Below are 20,238 nucleotides of genomic sequence, written 5' to 3'. Positions count from 1 at the left end.
GAAGTGCAGAGACTACTAAACCGACCCCAGCAGTAACTCAAACGGCTCAGAGCAGCCGCTACATCGGCCAGACGTGCAGAAACCTCCGAGCAGATGCAGCGGCGACAAGAACATGATGCACTAGCTACAACAGCTGCTCGGCGAGCTGAATTTTCAGAGTGGATGAAACAGCGACAACAGCGAGATGCACAACTACAGCAGCTGCTACCAGGCGCCGTTTATGGACAGAAAACTTTGCACTTGACTACAGTCCTGCAACACAGTATAGGGTTGAATTTTTTTGTAGGACGAATGTCCAAAAATGCTCCAAATGTAATGCCTTACGTTGGAAAGTTGGAAAGGCAAGAGGCCATATATGTAGTTTATATAGTAGATTTTATTGATAATAAATTTTATCAACAACCGCATTACTGCTGCACAGTTGGTATATACCATGTCAAAACACAGGCTATAGACGAAGAACTGGTGAGCCATGATTAGCGTTTCAAGCATGCAGAAGTCTCAATTCAATAAATGCTGGCGATAGCTAAGCGGTACAATAGCAAAATATTTTCTAGATTTTCTTAAAATATGTAAAACTTCTCAATACTGCCAGTTTGAAGAATGTCAGTTTGCCTAGCAATGTCAATTTCATTATCAGTTGTGTAGAAAATTAGGACAACTCCGATTTGAGTGGTTCGAGACTGATGCATTGTAGACTAGCTGTAAAACACATTGCATATTTCTATTGGTCTCTCCAACATTATTGACATGTACAACTGCATATGTGTATGCAGTCAGATCAGCACAAAAATTTCAGTAGATTGCATATTTGGAGTTGTTTTACGGTATGAAAGACAACTCTCAATAAAACTATTGATTTACGTAAATCTGTTCCCAAACACAGGTAATGCAGCTAGTATATATATATATATATATATATATATATATATGCATTATCTACATACAAAATACATAAATATATACAATTATATATAAAAAACATAAGGTTGTCAATTGAGCTCAGCATTGCTTAAAATGGGCCAGCTTTCTTACCTTAAAGAAGTGATAGGTAACACGTGGAGCTCTGGCCGTCTGTTCTTGTAACTCTTCCTTAAAGAGAGGTTTTAACACCATGGAGCATCAGTCTTATTACAGTAAATATTGAAGTGATGAAAGTGAAATACTTATACTTGCGTTTAAAAAACTCGGATTTTCTAGTTTTCTTGCTTAAAATGGTGAAACAGTAATCTATTCGATAACCTAAAGATAAACTTCTATACTGATTTTCTACTGTTTTTCTGTTATTAATACGTTTGAAACAATTAAAGAATTACTGATCGGTAATTATAGGTCTCTCTGAATTCTTTCTAGATAAAAAATTGAGATGATTTAAAAATAAACAGCAAAATATTTGTTCTTACAGGTGCATGCAACTCCTGTGTTTGCAGAAAAAGTAAATGGGTAAGTCATAAAGTACCCTATAATGTGCAATGAGATGCTAACATTTTAATGTATAAATACATGCAAAATGGTCAGAGAAATATCCCCCATAATTTTCTAAAAACTTTAAATTTCACTCGAAATAAAATTAAAATTAATAAACTTGATGAATTTAAAGTTTATTTAAATATGAATAAAATTTAAATTCATAAAGTTTAAATTATGAACTGTAAAATTCATAAATTTTAAATTTCAAAATTTAAGAGATGAATTTTAAACTTTTGAACTTAAAATTTATAATTAATTTTAAATTCATAAACTGTTAAAAACTTTATAGATTTTAAACATCCTTGAAATTTTAAAAAATACACCAAAAAAGCTAAATAACCAAAAGTTCAATAAATCTTTTTGTAAATAATTTAGTGTAAACCTCCTACTTCGTGTCTTCAACTGTCATAACTCCGTAGTATTGTAGGTTTCTAGTGGCCTACAATGGACCCATTCAATCACATGCCCAAACATATAGGTTAGTCTGAGTCCATGTTATTGGACAAGTGCATCTCTGACCTGAAATACCAAAAGTGAAACTCAAGCATAAATAGGAAGACAATCCAAAAACTTTAAGTCCTATGATATGTAGTCTTATAACTAATACATTATGTACCAAAACAAGTATGAGAGATGAGTGTGCAGTATATTCACACAAAGGTCTCCAAGCCACAAGCCGTTTGATGTAATGACAAAAATAAAGTCTATTCTAACATTAGCTCGAGCCTTACACCCATTAAATGGCACTTAACCACTTCTCCCCCCCCCCCCGTCATCTGTAAAAATCCTTTAATAAGCGCTTTCCACCATTCTGTTATTCTGATTGGTTCGAGAATATTTAGCAATGAATCATTGATGCTTGATTTTTACAAACCTAAAAATTGCAAAACAAAATTGTGAAGTATGCCTGTGATAGCGCTGCAATTAAAGAGTCTTGTATAGAGTGTATAATCAAACTTACGCAAAGTTGAGGTAAGGTAACTCCTTGCAGATAGTATCATATTTGGAAATTCATAAAAAGAACTTGTATGAGTTTAATTTGAATTAGAATGTAGTACAATAAAAGCTACATTATTTTCTTACTTAAGCAAGACACGCATGTAGTTTTTATCAACTTGAAAGGACTGACAGAAAATATTTAGATACCCACTCAAGTTTCCGATGTATTAATGAATGTTTTTTGGGTCAGTAAAAGAGATCTAATTGGAAGCCTTGTAATTAAGTAAAGAGCTGTAGATTTGTTATATAAAACTTTGGAAAGTTTTAGGTTCAGCCTGACTAGTTGAAACCACCATTTTGTGATTTTGACTTTTCCTGTTGGTCGCAGTGTAGGTAGCTAGGCAACTAACATTATAAGATCAAGAAGAAAATGACTCTGTGGCTAATGTGTGACTGCCTTTTTGACAAGCTGGCCAGAGTCTGTAGCTACTAGACTGAGGTGATAACCTCATTTTTTCTATTCTTTAAGCTATCCTCATCTTTTCCATTCCGGAAGCTCATGCCTGTCTTTCCTGGCCAGCAATACTGACTGGTCTTTGAAGAGAATGGTCAAGTAAGGAGTACACAGTTTTATGGGGAGGTCTTTGCTCCAGCCTCTTGCTTGTGAAAAACTTCGCCATTGAGGCTGGTCCAAGTGGTAAACCCTGTCTCCGCATTTACCACCTTTGCGCTTATTTTGGTGCTGCATCCTTTGAACCTTGAACACGGGTTGCCACATGCAGGAGCACACAAAGATGGCAAAATGCTGAAGAACACTGTACCGACTTGTTGGTGATTGACATCCTAACTACAGAAGCCAAATGCGTTATGGCTGCAGGTCCTTTAGCACAACTTTAATATTCTCCCAAGTGATTTGAAAATGTGTCTTTCGTTCTTCAAGATTTCTCTCTTTATTGGTTAGGTTGTCAACTTCATCTATCTCTAGCCAGTGGGCCTTGGGTGCTAGTCATCTAGTGATCTTGTGGCTGCCTTTTATTCTGGGACAAACTTGGCTTTCAGCTGTCTTTAGGGAAACCCAGCTCTCTTCAGAGCTGGAATACATATATATATATATATATATATATATATATATATATATATATATATATATAGTATATGTGGTTTACACTGTAAAGTAAAGTGCTCAATAATCGAGTCAATTAGAGCTGTGTATGAAGTTTATTAAAAACTACAGGTTAAAATCATTACTACTATTAGTTTCATGCAATCGTGTTGCAATCTTCAGGTAGAATGACTAAAATGTATAATGTACAAGCTATAAAATTACTTAATAAAGCTGAGGGCTTAATACTATTGTGTGATATATATATATTATAGTATACAGCAAATTATGTAGTCAAATTATGTTATTAAGCTAATTAGGTGTTTTCTGGCATGCCGGCATGTGGATATCAGCTCACTTCTAGTGTTAAGGCTGGCTAACTTCGGTTCGAATATGATGAAGTACTTATCCCATAGACATAACTGGCAAGATTTTGTTGATGTGTTGTAAGACCGCGCTCTTTTGATGATCTTCCAGGTTATACTATAGCGAATGTTCTTGTCTTTTAAGTCCCATATGTATTTACTCAATTCTGTTTGCAGCCTTTTAGTAGGATATTTAAAGGATGTTTTGTGGTTGGCTAGTCTTGTTTTAAAAGTTGTTTCAGTGAGGCCTACATACGTTTGTGTCTCTTGCCCATCGCGTTCATCAAACTCTACGGTTGCTTGATATACTATGCATTTTGAAAGGCATTCTCCATTTAGAGGGCAATTTTCCCGATTTTTGCAGTTGCATTTTCTGTCGGTGTTGGTTGGTTGCGATAGTGCTTGTTTATTGTGCCCGCTAATTATGTGGTTGATGTTTGAAGTACAGCTATAACTTAGTTTTACGGAGTTTTTGTTGAAGATTTTGTGTAATTTGTGTTCTGGTGGAAATTCACTCTCCAGGATCTAGAAAAATTGTTTACCAATCTTGGTGCTAACAGCTTTGTTGTATGGGGGTTGTACCATATTGTTTGGCGTTTCCTGAAATACTCAACCAACTGAATTTAAATATGTGGAAAAATACAACTTCGGTGCTAACCTGGTTTAAAACATCACTAACAAATCCCAGCACTCTTTCATTGTATTTGATGCTGTTGAATTTTATCCCTCAATAACGGAAGATCTACTTAGCAAAGCTTTAACGATTGCGTCTAAATACACAAATATATCTGACTTGGACAAGCGTATAATACACCACGCAAAGAAATCTATACTCTACAGTGCTAATGAACCATGGGGTGAGAGATCAACTGCAAACTTGTATGACATAACAATGGGCTCTTATGACGGAGCAGAAAGCTGCCAACTTGTCGGAATCTTCATGCTACACCTTATCACTGAGAAGCTTGGCAAAAACTTTGGCTTATATTGAGACGATGGTCTAGGACTACTAACAGATACTGTACGAAACATCGAGCGCACTAAAAAAGAACTATGTGAAATCTTCCGTAAACACAACTTACGTATCACCATCGAAGCAAATAAGAAAGTAGTAAACTTTTTAGACGTAACTTTAAATCTTAACAACAACAGCTTCAAGCCGTATAGTAAACCTAACAACACAACCACATATGCACAAAAAGACTCAAATCATCCACCATCAATCATAAGAAACATACCTGAATCCATCAACAATAGACTCACCAACATTTCGTCAAACAAGCAACTCTTCGAGGAAACAAAAGCCCCATTTCAAAATGCACTTTCTAACAGTAAATACAACTTTTCTTTAAAATACCAGAGCAACAACCCCAACAAAGAAATCAGTCAACACAGAAACAGGAAACGCCAAAAAATATGGTACAACCCCCCATACAACAAAGCTGTTAACACCAAGATCGGTAAACAATTTTTCCAGATCCTGGAGAGTGAATTTCCACCAGAACACAAATTACACAAAATCTTCAACAAAAACTCCGTAAAACTAAGTTATAGCTGTACTTCAAACATCAACCACATAATTAGCGGGCACAATAAACAAGCACTATCGCAACCAACCAACACCGACAGAAAATGCAACTGCAAAAATCGGGAAAATTGCCCTCTAAATGGAGAATGCCTTTCAAAATGCATAGTATATCAGGCAACCGTAGAGTCTGAAGAACGCGATGGGCAAGAGACACAAACGTATGTAGGCCTCACCGAAACAACTTTTAAAACAAGACTAGCCAACCACAAAACATCCTTTAAATATCCCACTAAAAGGCTACAAACAGAATTGAGTAAATACATATGGGACTTAAAAGACAAGAACATTCGCTATAGTATAACCTGGAAGATCATCAAAAGAGCGCGGTCTTACAACACATCAACAAAATCTTGCCAGTTATGTCTATGGGAAAAGTACTTCATCATATTCGAACCGAAGTTAGGCAGCCTTAACACTAGAAGTGAGCTGATATCCACATGCCGGCATGCCAGAAAACACCTAATTAGCTTAATAACATAATTTGCTGTATACTATAATATATATATATATATATCACACAATAGTATTAAGCCCTCAGCTTTATTAAGTAATTTTATAGCTTGTACATTATACATTTTAGTCATTCTACCTGAAGATTGCAACACGATTGCATGAAACTAATAGTAGTAATGATTTTAACCTGTAGTTTTTAATAAACTTCATATATATATATATATATATATATATATATATATATATATATATATATATATATATATATATATATATATACATATATATAGACAAAGTAGATGCTGCACAGTCCGTTACAGAGTGCTCAATGATAAATCAGAGCTAAATTGTAAAATATGTATAAGTGGAACTTCACTCTATAAGTTAAACATTTTATTACTAATAGTTTCCTAGGAAAATAGGAAATTAGGAAATTAGTTTCCTAATAGGAAACTATTAGTAATAAAATGTTTAACTTATAGAGTGAAGTTCCACTTATACATATTTTATATATATATATGTGTATACAATTGTATATAGTTTAATAGCTTTATTTAACAAAAAACTTCATAATTCTATAATTATGTTTAATAACCTGACACTGATAAATCATAGACAATAACAAAAAATCTGCATGCACTGTGAACATGGTGATCAATTGTAATGACACTTAAATCAACAGTCTCACAAAACGAGCTGGGATACGTCAAGTATCGCGTATCCTAACTGCTTGTTTAATATGTTGAGTTTTTAGTCGTTGTCCTCACCATCAGCTCCTCTGCTACTGCTGCTTCAGCTTTGTTTCAGTGCACGCTTGTGCAAAGCTCTGTTTAAGGCAAGTTTACTGTGAAACCGGCCCATCTGTTTCCTTGACAGCTAGATTTTTTGACACTCCCATAGAACTGTTTATAGAATATCAGGTGGGGTGATAATTTAGTATGACACTTCACTGCATACTCATCATTTTTTTTACCCAGTATTCAGTCATGTAAAGTAAGAAATTGTTAACAACAAGTGCTGTGTTGTTGCTTCTTTCCATATACAGGTAGGTAGCTGCTAAATAATGGGCACAATTCACATGTTCTTTCAGTAATTGAAGGGATGGAGGAAAGAGAGACTGACTTGCCCCAAACCTGGACACAAATAGCCTGTACCTTGGTCAATTGAAGTCTGTACCTTTTTCCTAATTACTACCGCCTTGGCCATGGAGTCTGCATGTGTAAGTCTCACAGAGAGAAAGAAGTTGCCCCGACACCTAACTGATTCTTTGCATTCTTTCATTGCCTGCTCACATTTTACATCTGTTTTGGTAAGTTTCTTATGACTCTTTTTCCTTTTTTCCTGCAAAAGACAAATCTGCAACACAGCCAAAGAAACCATGCACACCTGAGATTTTCACAATGGTGGATTATTTCTGGGCTTAGCTAGTCATCACCCTGACATCTAATAGCCACTTTTCATCCCTCTGCCCAATAAAAAATAGAGTCGACCATTAATATTCTTACCATGGGTAAGTCCCATGAGAGCAATGCCTATGTCAAAATATTTAATCATTGCCTGTGAATAGTCATCAGCAGCATGACATACACACATCACGAGACATGTTTTTGCCTCCTTGCAATCACAGCCAAATTAAGCCCCTCTATATAGTGTTGGGTTGAGCAAAAGGGTAAATACTAAACTCATAGCATGATCTTGTTGTTGTATTGTATAGTTTCAGAATATCATGCTCGACTGTAGTCTTCCGGTGTGAAGCAATGAATACAAAAATCACTTTCTTGTTGCTTTCACACTTTACAGAGGCTTTTAAGTTTGATATCTTCACAACTTTATTGCTGACATAAAGATTGCATTGTGGCTTCTTATCACCTTTTGCTTCACTTACCTCCTTGATTCTATTCTTGCAATAGCTGTCAATCACAGAATCTACACAACTAGACTCATACTTCTTGGCATGAACAACAAGCACATCAAGAATGGCATCAGCAAGTTGACAGAATGTTGAAGGAATGGCAAAGGATTCTCAATAGCTTGTATTCACCGCATTTGTGGTAGTTTGATCAGGTATACCATAGATATAAAGTGGTTTTTTGAGAAGGTTTCTAACTCAGCTATCTTCAGGAAAACTCAGCTGTCTTCAGGGATGTAGTATTCAAAAACTAGAGATAGAGGCACAGCTCTGTTTTTGCCCTTTTACATAAAAACTCCATTGCACCGTAGATTGATGTTGAACAACACTCTCACGCCTTTTGCAGCCGAGTATCAAGCATGACGCAGATATACTCGCCATAAAAGTTGTTATGAGAAGCTATATTTAATGCTACTGTATCTTGATCAAAGTTCTATAAAGTATATGTTCTTCCTGGTTAATGGTAGCAGCGTTTTTCAATCCACGTGCATATTTAGGCAGGGGCACCGATCGCAAAATTAGCAAGACGTTTACGTAAAACCATGCTGGAACATGTAGATAGAAGTTTTAATCAGTTGTGGAGATCATAACTGTTTGGAATGTTATGTGATACTAATCACTGGTACCACAACTGTACCGTATCTGTAATCAGACTGCAAACAATGCACAACGCCACTTATAAATTACTTACCACAGTCAAAGCAACTGGAGAAATCATGTCTCAAGTTCTTTTAAATGATAGATGGACATACCAACAGACACAGTTTCGGCTACACAAAGGGCAGTTTTACGAGTAGTTAATTTGTGTGAGTTGTGCCGTACTTTCTTTTCACAAATCATGCATACAGGTTCAAGTATAGGTTTTGATGCGTAGAAGTAGACAGCAGAATTGGATCTTGCGATTTTGTTTGGTGACTAATCTTTATCGTGACAAGGTGTATCATGAATCACAGATTTCAGACTCTTTTCATGTGGCTTAATTAATACCAGGACAACATTGACTGAAGCAATCACTATCATGTAATTGGTTAAAACCAGTAAACCAGAGTGAATTAGGGCATGCTTTGTCTGTTTAATAAGTAGAAGCAAGAGTAATGGCTAATGCCTGGCTAGATAGAAATTTTATTATTTTGCAAACTGAATAAATACATGCATCCTTATAGGTACATGTAGCTACCACTAGTAGTTTGCACAGATTATCATGTCAGCAATTCTTTTATCCTAATAATGATTGTTAATTGTGTAATTAAACTGCATAATTATTTTATAGGACAATTATAGGTCAAATTATTTCATCCTGGATGTTTGAGTGGTGAAGTATCACAAGTATAAACAATTTTTCACTCACCTCACCATGTTTATCCTAGCAAGCACTATCTTTCTGTTGTTAGTCAGCCTATGACAGTATGCTCTGTTAATATGAGAGCCCTTGCAAACGAGTTGAATGCACACATAGTTCGAAACAGACCTTTCAGGTCTTTAAAAAGTATTGTTCAAGCTTTTCAGACATTGACTAGGTGTTTAACTTGTGTGCTGAGTCAATGTTATCAAAGCAATTTTTGAGAACCATTTATGTGGGCTACACAAGCCATGTCAAAGCTCAAACGATGCATACTTGATAAGAAAAATAAGGTACAGCTGGTGATGCTTTGACCTTGACTACTGTAATAAATGGACAAATTGTGACTCACTCTGTGAAGAGCCAATTACACTTTGGTGTGAAAGGAGACATTTCTTTAAAGTATTTCAAATTCAAAATGTAAAATTTATCTCAATTATAGTGGAAATGGTAAGCATGGCAATTCATCGGATATGAATTATACAACATGAAATCCATCTAGTAAGTGCAAAAAATTGCCACCTACAAAAGGTACCAACGGAAATGTGAAATGAACTGCCTTGCACCACGGCCAATAATTGTGTCAAAGATGGCTTCAACTTGGTTGGCCTAAATGCAGTACTCTGTCTCCTCTTTTAATTCTTTCCTAAAGTGCAGCAAACGCTTCTAAAAGCAAAAGTAGAAATAGAAGCTGTTTCAGGAGTATTCCATATTGCAATTACTTTCGTATTAAAGCGTTTAAACTTATGAGTCTGAACCAGGTTCGGGCAGGTTGGGGAAGGTTTGGGGCAGGATTCGACCTTACCTAGCAGAGCTGTTTTGCCAGCCCACATTTGAGCAATGGCTGTATAGTTGGCTGGGTTGGAATTGTCTGGCAGGAGACACGATCATCTACCATAACGAGTTGGAGCAATAAGGAATGTAATTACAGTATTTTCCAGCCAGCCAAGCAGGTGGCAATATCAACTATACTAAAAAACTTAAAATAAAACACTCTATTTTAGCCTGTGGTAGCTATGACACATTCTAAAACACCTAAACATACATCTATTTTGAATGGTTTAGATGTACCAGGTTATATTAGCTTGAAAAATGCAAGGAATGTGTCAAAAATTCGATCTAAAATCATATACCTACTGGTGTTTAGGTGTTATAAAAAAGTGGTGACCAATATTAAACTAAAACCAGATGAGATGCAGTAGAATATGCTTTATATTTTAAAATAGCAGCCTGCCAAGAGTTGAGTATTTCTCTCAAAGAGAGACAACAGCTTCGTCTATTTACAAAAAAACTCAATGTAGAGCCAGAGTGCTAGCTGTAGTTATCTTGTTTTGCAGTAATCCTCCTAGGAGTAGCATAGTTATAATAACTAGTAATAGTAATAGTTAAGATGAGTAAAATATGTTTAAGTGATAAAAAGTAAAGATGCCCCAATTCTAAATTCACTGGCCGATTCAGATACTGATTCAATATACTGATTCTTATTGAAAAATATTCCGATTCAGACACCGATTCAGATCTTTTGTGTTGCATAGATAATTGTTCATTTTATTATGCTAATATAAATATAATGCAAAAAAAATATAAATATTAATGCAATTATTTGTTTGTATTTATGGACAAAGAATAATATATATATATATATTCACATACTGACATAGCATGCATGTAGTAATAAAACAGCCCCTGTTTCTTGAAATTTATAAATAATAAAAGTAATTACTGCTAGGGTTACAGAGTCTGCTCTCTTAGTGATAACGAAGTTTTTCTTCTATTGCTGAACGAACTGCTGCACCTGTAAAAGTTTAGAGCAAATCAATGTTTCTTTTAGTTACCGTTAGTGATTCAATTTTCTCATTAATAAGTCTCTTTCTTCTTTCACTATCAATGTAGCCAGTCGTACTTGTCGCCTACTTGTAACCACCAATCATATGTTGTGTTTGCTTCTGCTCGCTTACATAAACAGTTGATTTTGCATTTGAGGAGCAGTTGAAACTTGGCTAGTATAGTGAGGCATGCTATGATATCACAATAAATTTATTTAAGTACTGTACAACACATCTTCTTTTGTAACTTAGCTTGGCCTAAAATGTGTGCTAGTCTATACGGAGTCCACTAATGGCTGTAGTATATAAAGTCTGATTTATTGGTTCTTGATGGAGTTGCGCTGGTATATATATACAGTCTGCTATCAACTGTTATATAAAGTCTGATTTATTAGCTCTTGTTGAAGTTGCAATGGTAGACATATATATATAAATTGGAAAATTAAATAGTTCACTTATCTTTTCAGCTACTGACAGTTTCTTGCTGTTGCATTCTTCAGACTGTAAACTTCAACCAGCAGTTGAGGTTTACAGCCTGAAGAATGCAACAGCAGAAAACTGTCAGTAGCTGAAAAGATAAGTGAACTATGTAATTTTCCAATTTATACTGCTCCATCTTATGTTGAGCACTCTGATTTTAGTTATAAGTAGGATAAATTTCAATATATATATATATATATATATATATATATATATATATATATATATATATATATATATATATATAACTGTGATATATATAAAACTATGATATCTATAAAACTATATACTATAAAACTATATATCACAGCTGATAGCAGACTGTATATATATATATATATATATAACTACGAGTACTAAAAAACTACAAGTTTAGTTAAAACATTTTATTACTTAAAGTTTCGTGTGGTAAGCTTAATTGCACTCTTCAGATAAAATGAGTGCAAGCCTACCACCACGCGAAACTTTAAGTAATAAAATGTTTTAACTAAACTTGTAGTTTTTTAGTACACATAGTTTGATATATATATATATATATATATATATATATATACAGTCGGCTATCAGCTGTGATATATAGAATCTGTATTATCGGCTCTTTTGCTGGGATTGCACTGGTATTTATACAGTCCACTATCGGCTGTAGTATATAGAGTCTGTCTTGTTGGAGTTGCGCTGGTATATACACAGTCTGCTATTGGCTGTTATACAGAGTCTGGTTTGTTGGCTCTTGTTGGGGTTGCGCTGGTATATCTACAGTTTGCCATCGGCTGCGTGATAACAAGTTGGTATTAACGGCTTTTACGCTAGCAGAAGTATAGTCAAATTGGAGGTGCCTATGCTACTATAACCAGGCAACATTTCCTGCTTGGCCTGGTTTAGCGGTTGCACTGATTTTACTTCACAACAACTGTAACAGTTACAGTTACAGTAATAGTAACAGTAATAGTAACTGTAACAATAATAGTAGCAGTAACAGTAATAGTAGTGGTAATAGCAATAGTAATAGTAACCATAACATTAAGAGTAACAGTAATATTAGCAGTAGTAGTAATAGTAACAGTAATAGTAACAGTAATAGTAACAGTAACAGGAACAGTAATAGTAACAGTAGACGTAATAGTAATAGTTAAGATTACTTTTACGAGTTAAGAGTAATTTTACGCCATAAAAAGTACAAACCGTGAGTCAGAAGTTAAATATTGACGGCTGGAGAAATTCTGCAATAAAAGCTTAAAAATACCCAAGAACAATAAAAACCTTATTTTGTGCAGAATGCCTTTTTATATTTGGAACAATTTTACACCAGTAGCGAATCACTGTTGCAAAATGCTTCAGTTTTTGTGTTTCAAAACAGCGTAGTTTACTGGCTAGCAAAAATGAGCCTCAAATTACTTAATTTTAAAATATCAGTTTGATGTGGAACTCAATGATAGTGAATTAATATCGTGTTTGCTAGCATGTCACTAAGAAACTAGGGTTACTCGAGTTTGTCAAACTCTAATGTGTGAATAAAAAATTTACATAATGATTATTTATTATACCTCTGAAAACTTAATTGTTTTACAGGATCGAATTTGGTGAGGTGGCTCCAGTCATGAATGCGAATGTTTCTGGTTCTATTTCTGCTTTAAAGCATGATGAATACATTCCAGGAAACATCCTTGTCAGCTCGAGTTATCAATTATTCACTGCTGACATCAGGCAGCAAAACACTTTGTGGCTAACTGGACAAGTTCCTCTGACGAAAGGGCGAGTTGTTAATTACGCTGAAGGCAATTCATCTCAAGCAAGATTTGATGCGATTTTGATTTTCACTTCCTAACAAACTCATCAGTCATTGTTTTAGATTGCTATAACAGTGTCCTCAGATTACTGAACAGATCTTCTCTAGAGACGGAACTATTTGCTGGAGTTCCAAACGTCGCACAAGAAAATGATGGGGACCTCCAGACATGTAGCTTCAGGAATCCAGTTAGCATAGTAACTACTGACAATAAAACATTTTATATCAGTCAGTGGAGAAGCAGCATTATAGCTACACTTAAACTGATACATAATCTTGGGTATGTCAGGCATATCGGGATAGCTGAGAATTCCGCTTTGGAAATGTTTGCGAACATCGACACGGGAGTAATCCTTGGTATTACCAAATCAAAAATTACACGTTTTAACCCTAAGTCTTCCGTGCTGACCTTTACTCCTATTGCAGGAGGCTCCACACTAGACTATGTTGATGGCAGTTTAAATGACGCTAGGTTCTTAAATGTCGCGGAGTTATCGTTTCTCAGTAACACAACTCTGTTGGTCCTTGATGGTAACCGCATGGTTTTACGAGTCGTAGACCTAAATGGAAATGTTAGCTCGATATGCCTTTACAATGCAACAAGAAGTAGCGGAAAACATATAAGTAACTGTACTTTGCCACTCATTACAAACATTTTGCGATTTAATTCTTCACTGGTTCTACTCGCCTCCAACAATACCATCATTGGTTTAAACTGTGAGTCCACCTATTATACACTCTATAAGATTTGTGGGAAAAACGTTTCACAACTGTACATTGGAGAATGTGTGTCCATACAGTTACTGTTTGATAAAGCTTTCTCAAGATTTGACAGAAACTTTGCACAACGCTTGAAAACTGCAATAATGGAATAATAGTGGACATAATTATGTAAGTAGCTGTGTAAAATTTAGCAGTCATTTTGATTTAAACTTAATTAAAAAAATTGAAAGATTTGTACCTTAGCTTCAAGGAAAGAAAACTTACAACAAAATAATTTAAAATTTCATCAGCATAAAAAATATCAAAACATAACTTTCCATGGCTTTATTTAAAGGAAATAAAAATAATGAATAAATAATAAGTAACTTTGAACAAAGTTAATGATGATGATAAACCAAGTGTCTACTTCGGAATACAGAGGTTAAAATAGAATATTCCGTGTTAAAAACAAATGAACACGCTTGATGCTGTAGTTGGAACTACATTAAGATAGTCTAAAAGCTGATGGATAAATGGATGGCAGACATTTTTTTATAGTTCTTCGATTTTGCACATTGCTCAGTAATAAACTAATTACAAAAATTAAGTACATGTACATTTAAATACTTGCTCCACTCAATGTTGCCTTGTCAAAGAAACATGTTTATGTGAACGATTACAGTAAAACAAGAACAAGTAACAACTACTACAGTCAAACCAGAACAAGTAACAACGACTACAGTCAAACAAGAACAAGTAACAACAACTACAGTCAAACCAGATCACTTAACAACAACTACAGTCAGGAGGTCTGTATCAATCTTCAGCATCAAAACTACCCGATTTGTTTCAAACACCATACAAAAAAATAACAACAAAAAAGAGAGAGAGAGAGTTACTGCTGGTAAAGTAGTCTGCATTTTTATTTAATTTTTTCAATGAATCTTTATTGATGTTGTACACAGATTTTTCCAACTAATACAGATATGGGTATCTGACAGAGTAACTGTTAGCTGACACGACAGGGATGTGCAAAATCTATTTTAATGACTTGATGAAGCAGTGGAAGCAGTAATACTCTGTTGCTAGATATCTAACTAGAATACACACTGAAGCAGAATCAGCTAGATAAATATGGATTGACAAGATGTTCGATATGGTTAAAATTGATGGGAAATTGTTCATAAATTACTTTTTGTAAACCTAATATTACTGTGGTAGATACGATATGGTGTGAATTTTGTAGTTGTTAAAATTATGTTACTCGTCGACCAAAACATTTTTTACTGCAATAACAAACTTGGTCAGTCTAAAAACTGTAAAAATTGCACTGAAAATATTCAATGCGGTCACGGTACTAGCAATGCCAATTGTATTTTTAAGAGAAAACTCTAAATAAGTTTATTTTAAAAAACCTTGTATATGAACGTGCCGGCGTTAAAGAATAACCGTAATTTCAATAAGCGTTAGAGCATTGGGTGCAAAGACACCTGTACCAGTGAGTCTTGTTCAAATGCTGACAACAGTAACATAAGTGGGAGGCAGAAAAGCATGCTATTGGAAACGACTAAGATGCTGGAGCGAGTGTTCAAAGTCCCAGGTCTCTGGTAAGAGACTCAAACTTGAGTAAACTTGACTACTTGATTGGTGAACTCAGGGTGAAGAAACTATTTTTGATATTGTAAAGGTTTTGTGCAACCTTCACTTTTCTCCACTAGTACAAAACTCATGCATGAGTACAATACATATATTTCTGCTTAGTTCATCAGGGTGTACAAGAAATGAATCAAGTGACAAGCAATGAACAATCCCAGAACAGCTCTGCTCTACTAGACAAATGTTTGGGCTTATACAGCTACTAAACTCCACCCCTGTTCTGCTTGGTTAGACCTGGCACGGCTCAGCCGGCTCGGGCCAACTCGGGCCGGCTCGGCTCGGTCCAGCTTGGCTCGGTCTTCAGTTGGTACGGCTCTGGCTTGGCTATGCTTGACTCGGCTGTACATCAGCTTGGCTTGGCTAAATGTAAGGGGACGCCATCCACCACACACTCTCCCCATTAGCGACTAGGGTCTCCAATTCACATCCTGTGGGAGGACTAGCTGAGCTAGAGCCTCGTGTTGACGGGCTCCATAGCGGAGGCGCTCTATCTCCTCCAATAGTAGCTGGCGTTTCCGGCATAACTTCATTCAGAAACTCCTCTACGCTGTCTTCTGTCAGAGTGACATCCAGCAGCGCTCTGCTCCCTCCTCCGTAATCTCCAACACGGCAGAATCTGGCCGTTGTGCCTCGTCCCTCTCTGTGTTACTCCCTTTGTAGGCCACTACGTTTGCCGGTGGTGGCCTACCCGCTCCTTCTCCAGTTTCTTTCAAACTCATTGTGACCGAAGTCAGTAAATTCTGTAGAGATGTGTTGCCTTCACTCTTTATCTTTTCAAGCACTGTGATGTCGTTCAGAGAAAACGAGTGCTTTAATAAGAAATTCTCGGTTGCATCCGTGAGAACTGTTCTACCTCCTTTCCGCGCGACCTCCAGACCGTTTTCCGTTAATTCCATCGAGTAGCATATACCATCTCCGTATCGTTCTGGCCTCCTGGCTGTTTGAGCCGGCCTCGGATTGTGCCGGACCGGAGTTAATTGGATTGTGGGGCTGATGAGATCTGGTGCTGTGGTCATTTCAGTCTCTACCGGGTCTGATTCCGGTTCTCCCGGAACTTTATTCCGTGTGGCCGGATTGATTTCTTCGGAACGAAGAGGGTGTCCTTGACTTCCTTCTTTCTCCGGTCTGGCTGGATTTTTTCCGAGAGTTACCTCCTCCCCTCGATTTTTTGCAGCCTCTAATAGCAACTTTTCCCAACTGGGGGTGGCATTATTGGTACAGGATCTATCCTGCCTTTCTCTTGCCTTCTCTCCGGCCTGCTGGGTCGAGTGCCATTTATGTTTGGACCCCTCCTTGGCTCCAGAACAGAGTGGCTGGTGCCTGCCCCAACTTCTCTATCAAGCGTGATAAGGCTTCAGCCTTCCCTCGCTTTGGATGGAAGACTGTCCCTGCTGTTCCACCAGATACGTGTGGTTCTCTCAGACGTTCAAGACCTGTTATGGTTCCACAAACTTTGCCTGTAGTTTGGGATTTTTTCCTCGTCTTTGGCGTTTGTTCGTGAGCCATACCCAGTCGCCTGGGGCGTACAGCGGCGGTTCTTTCTTAACTTCTTGTCGCACCTCCATCTGGCTTTGCCGTAGCGCCTCATGCACTGTCTGCAGCCTCCGCTGCAACTCAAGAGCATGCTTGTGGGCAGGAAAGAACTCGGTCGGTGGTGGGTGACTTTCCAGCTGGTCTGGCAACCTCAGCTCCCGCCCCAACATTAGCATGTTGGTCGTCTTCCAGTCGGATAGTGGGGAAAGGGGGTGCCTCTGTATGCCCTCATCAGCTGGTGAAGCAGTAGGTCCCATTTGTCTTGTCCTGTCCCCGAGTCAAGAGCAGCGCCCTCAACGAATTCCCGAGTCCCTGGTTATTCCGTTCCACAACTCCATTTGCCTGTAGGTGATACGGAGTCGTGTGGGTCTTTTCTATGTTCCAGAGTTGGCACAGTTCGGCCATCAGTTGGCTCTCGAACTGTGCCTCTGGTCTGTGTGGATCTGCTTGGGCAATCCCAAATAGCAAAAGACCCGCTCATCCAGTGCGTTGGCGACCATCGGGGCCGTGGCGTCAGGTAGTGCAGATGCGTCCTGCCACCGGGTGAAGTGGTCAGTAAGAACCAGTACCCACTTGTTCCCCCTTGGTGTGACAGGAAATGGCCCCACCAGATTCACGGCCACCTTCTGCCAGGGTCGTCCTGCGTAGAGCCTCCTTTTTTCTTCGGCCACCTTTGTCCCTCCATGCTTTGCGGCCTGGCACACCTCGCAACTCTTGACAAGCCGCTTGACTGTGGACTTCAGCCTGGGCCAGTACCATGTCAGTTGGAGACGACCTATCGTCTTTTCCACCTCAGTGTGAGCCAGGGCATGCGTTTGCTACACCATAATTACCCCTCGGCATAGCCGGGGGGCAGATGGCGCACCATCTAGCGTGGCCCTGCAGGGTCACGTGTGCTTCCAGCACGCCGTCGTGTCGTATTTGCAGAGAGCTCCGCATGTGATGCAGGATGTCCAGCTCTCTGCTCCCGACTTCTAGGTGTTCTGCTGGCAACTCCTTCTTGGTGGCAATGGCTTGGTACATGATGGCCACTGGTTCCAGACCGGTAGCCTATGTCTTTGCTAGTTTGCCCTTTGGTCCTGTCACTCCTGGCAGGGCTGATAGCCCCTCGGCGAAGCCCCCGGCACCCAGGTTCAATCCCGCCACTGTTGGGGCAGTAGTCTCGTGCGGGTTGCCGGCCGGCCCCTGGGTATGCGACATTGCCCAAGGTTGATCCCGCCCTATCAAGGGTGGAAGTCCCATCCAGGCAACTGGTCAGTACCCACGCGGCTAACGGCCCTTGTTCCTTTGCTAGCTCCTTCCTTGAGGGGCCCTCGTCTTTCTTTTCAATGCTCGCGCATTGCCGGCAGTCCTCACAGGTCTGCCTGCTCAATCCATCCGCATTCTCGTGGCAAGTCCCTGACCAGTGCTCTAGGATGTAGTGGGACTCCACCACAATCTCAAGCCACCGGACTACTTGATTTGAGGGTTCCCTCCTCCGGCATAGCCACCAGAGTGATGCGTGGTCCGTCCGCAGGAAGAACTCTTGGCCTATACAGATACGGCCGGAAGTGCTTGACTGCCTTCACTACTGCAAGTAGCTCCTGTTGGGTGAAGCAGTAATTGCGTTCCGAGGGGGTGAGGATCTTGCTGTAGTAGGCAATGACCCTCTCACAGCCCTCCTGTAATTGAGAGAGCACGGCCCCTAATCCACATCCGCTGCGCCCGTGTCCAGGATATACTGCCTCCGAGGATCCGGATAGCCCAAGATCGGGGTGGTGCTGATGCTTTCCTTCAGCGTGTCGAAGGCGGCCTGCTCTCCTTCCATCTATCTTCAGGGCTCTCCCTTTGCAGTCAGTCGGTGCAAGGGGTGTGCTGTAATGGCGAACTCCAGGATGTATTGTCGGTAATAACCGACCGTCGCAAGGAATCCTTGGAGTTCCTTTACTCCGCACGGACTCAGCCACTTCACTACTGCCTCCACTTTGTCAGAGTCGGTAGAGACTCCGATCTGGCTTACTATGTGCCCCAGGTAGCGAACCTGAGTTTGTAGTAGCTTGCACTTGGAGGGCTTCAGCTTTAGTCTAGCCTTGTGGAGTCTCTGGGAAAACCTCCTCCAGCCGATTTAGATGCGTATCAAAATCTGGGGCAATGACGATAATATCATCTAGATATAGCAGCAGCGTTCTCCAGCGAAGGGCATGTAGGATGCGTTCCATGAGTCTTTGGAAGGTGGCGGGGGCGGACATCAGTTCGAAGAGCAACACTTTCCACTTCCACAGCCCGGACCATGTCGAGAAGAGTGACTTCTCCTGCGCCTCTGCATTTAGGGGCACCGGCCAGTACCCGCTCACCAGATCGAGCGTGCTAAAATGGTGACAGCCGGACAGGGCATCCAGGCTGTCATCGATCCTGGGTAGCGGGTAAGCATCCTGCTCTGTGATGGCGTTGAGACGCCGGTAATCAATACAGCAGCGCCTTTTCCAGACCAACACTACGGGGGAGCTCCAAGCTCCTCCGGTGGGCTCGATGAGTCCTCGTTTGAGCAGGTCCTGGACCTGCCTCTCGGCCTCCGCCTCCTTTTCTGGTCTGAGTCTGTGAGGGGGTTGTCGAATTGACCGAGTACCATCTTCAAGTGGAATAGAATGTTCTACCTCCGAGGTCCTTCCTACGTCGTTATCACCCGTACTAAATATGGCGACATACCGACGCAGCAAGGTTGCCAACCTGGACGTTTGTCCTCTGTCCTCACAGTTCAGCCGGGCCAACTGGAACAATTCCTCAAGGTGAGCCAGCACTCCATTGATTGAAGTTGGACTGGCGTCACACAGTAAAGGATCGTCCTCTTCGACCTGCGGGGCCTCCACTCTCATGTATGTGCCGATAGTGGCTCCTTACCAAAAAGTCAGCAGCCGCACCGTAGTAATCATACAGCGGTGATGACTTGTCCTTTGGGTCCCGGCTGGTTCAGGCTACTGGCCACGGATGGTCCGTCGGGAAATTTCTCGATTAGTCCTATGGGGCAATAGTTCCGCGTGGTAATGCGACAGTGTATCGCCATCTCTGTCTAGGTGGGAACCACTACCTCCCTTATCACTTGCACTTTGCTCT

Source organism: Watersipora subatra, chromosome 10 (assembly GCF_963576615.1).
Source record: "Watersipora subatra chromosome 10, tzWatSuba1.1, whole genome shotgun sequence".
Lineage (NCBI taxonomy): Eukaryota > Metazoa > Bryozoa > Gymnolaemata > Cheilostomatida > Watersiporidae > Watersipora > Watersipora subatra.
The sequence above is the reverse complement of the archived record's forward strand: the minus strand, read 5'-3'. Positions refer to the sequence as shown.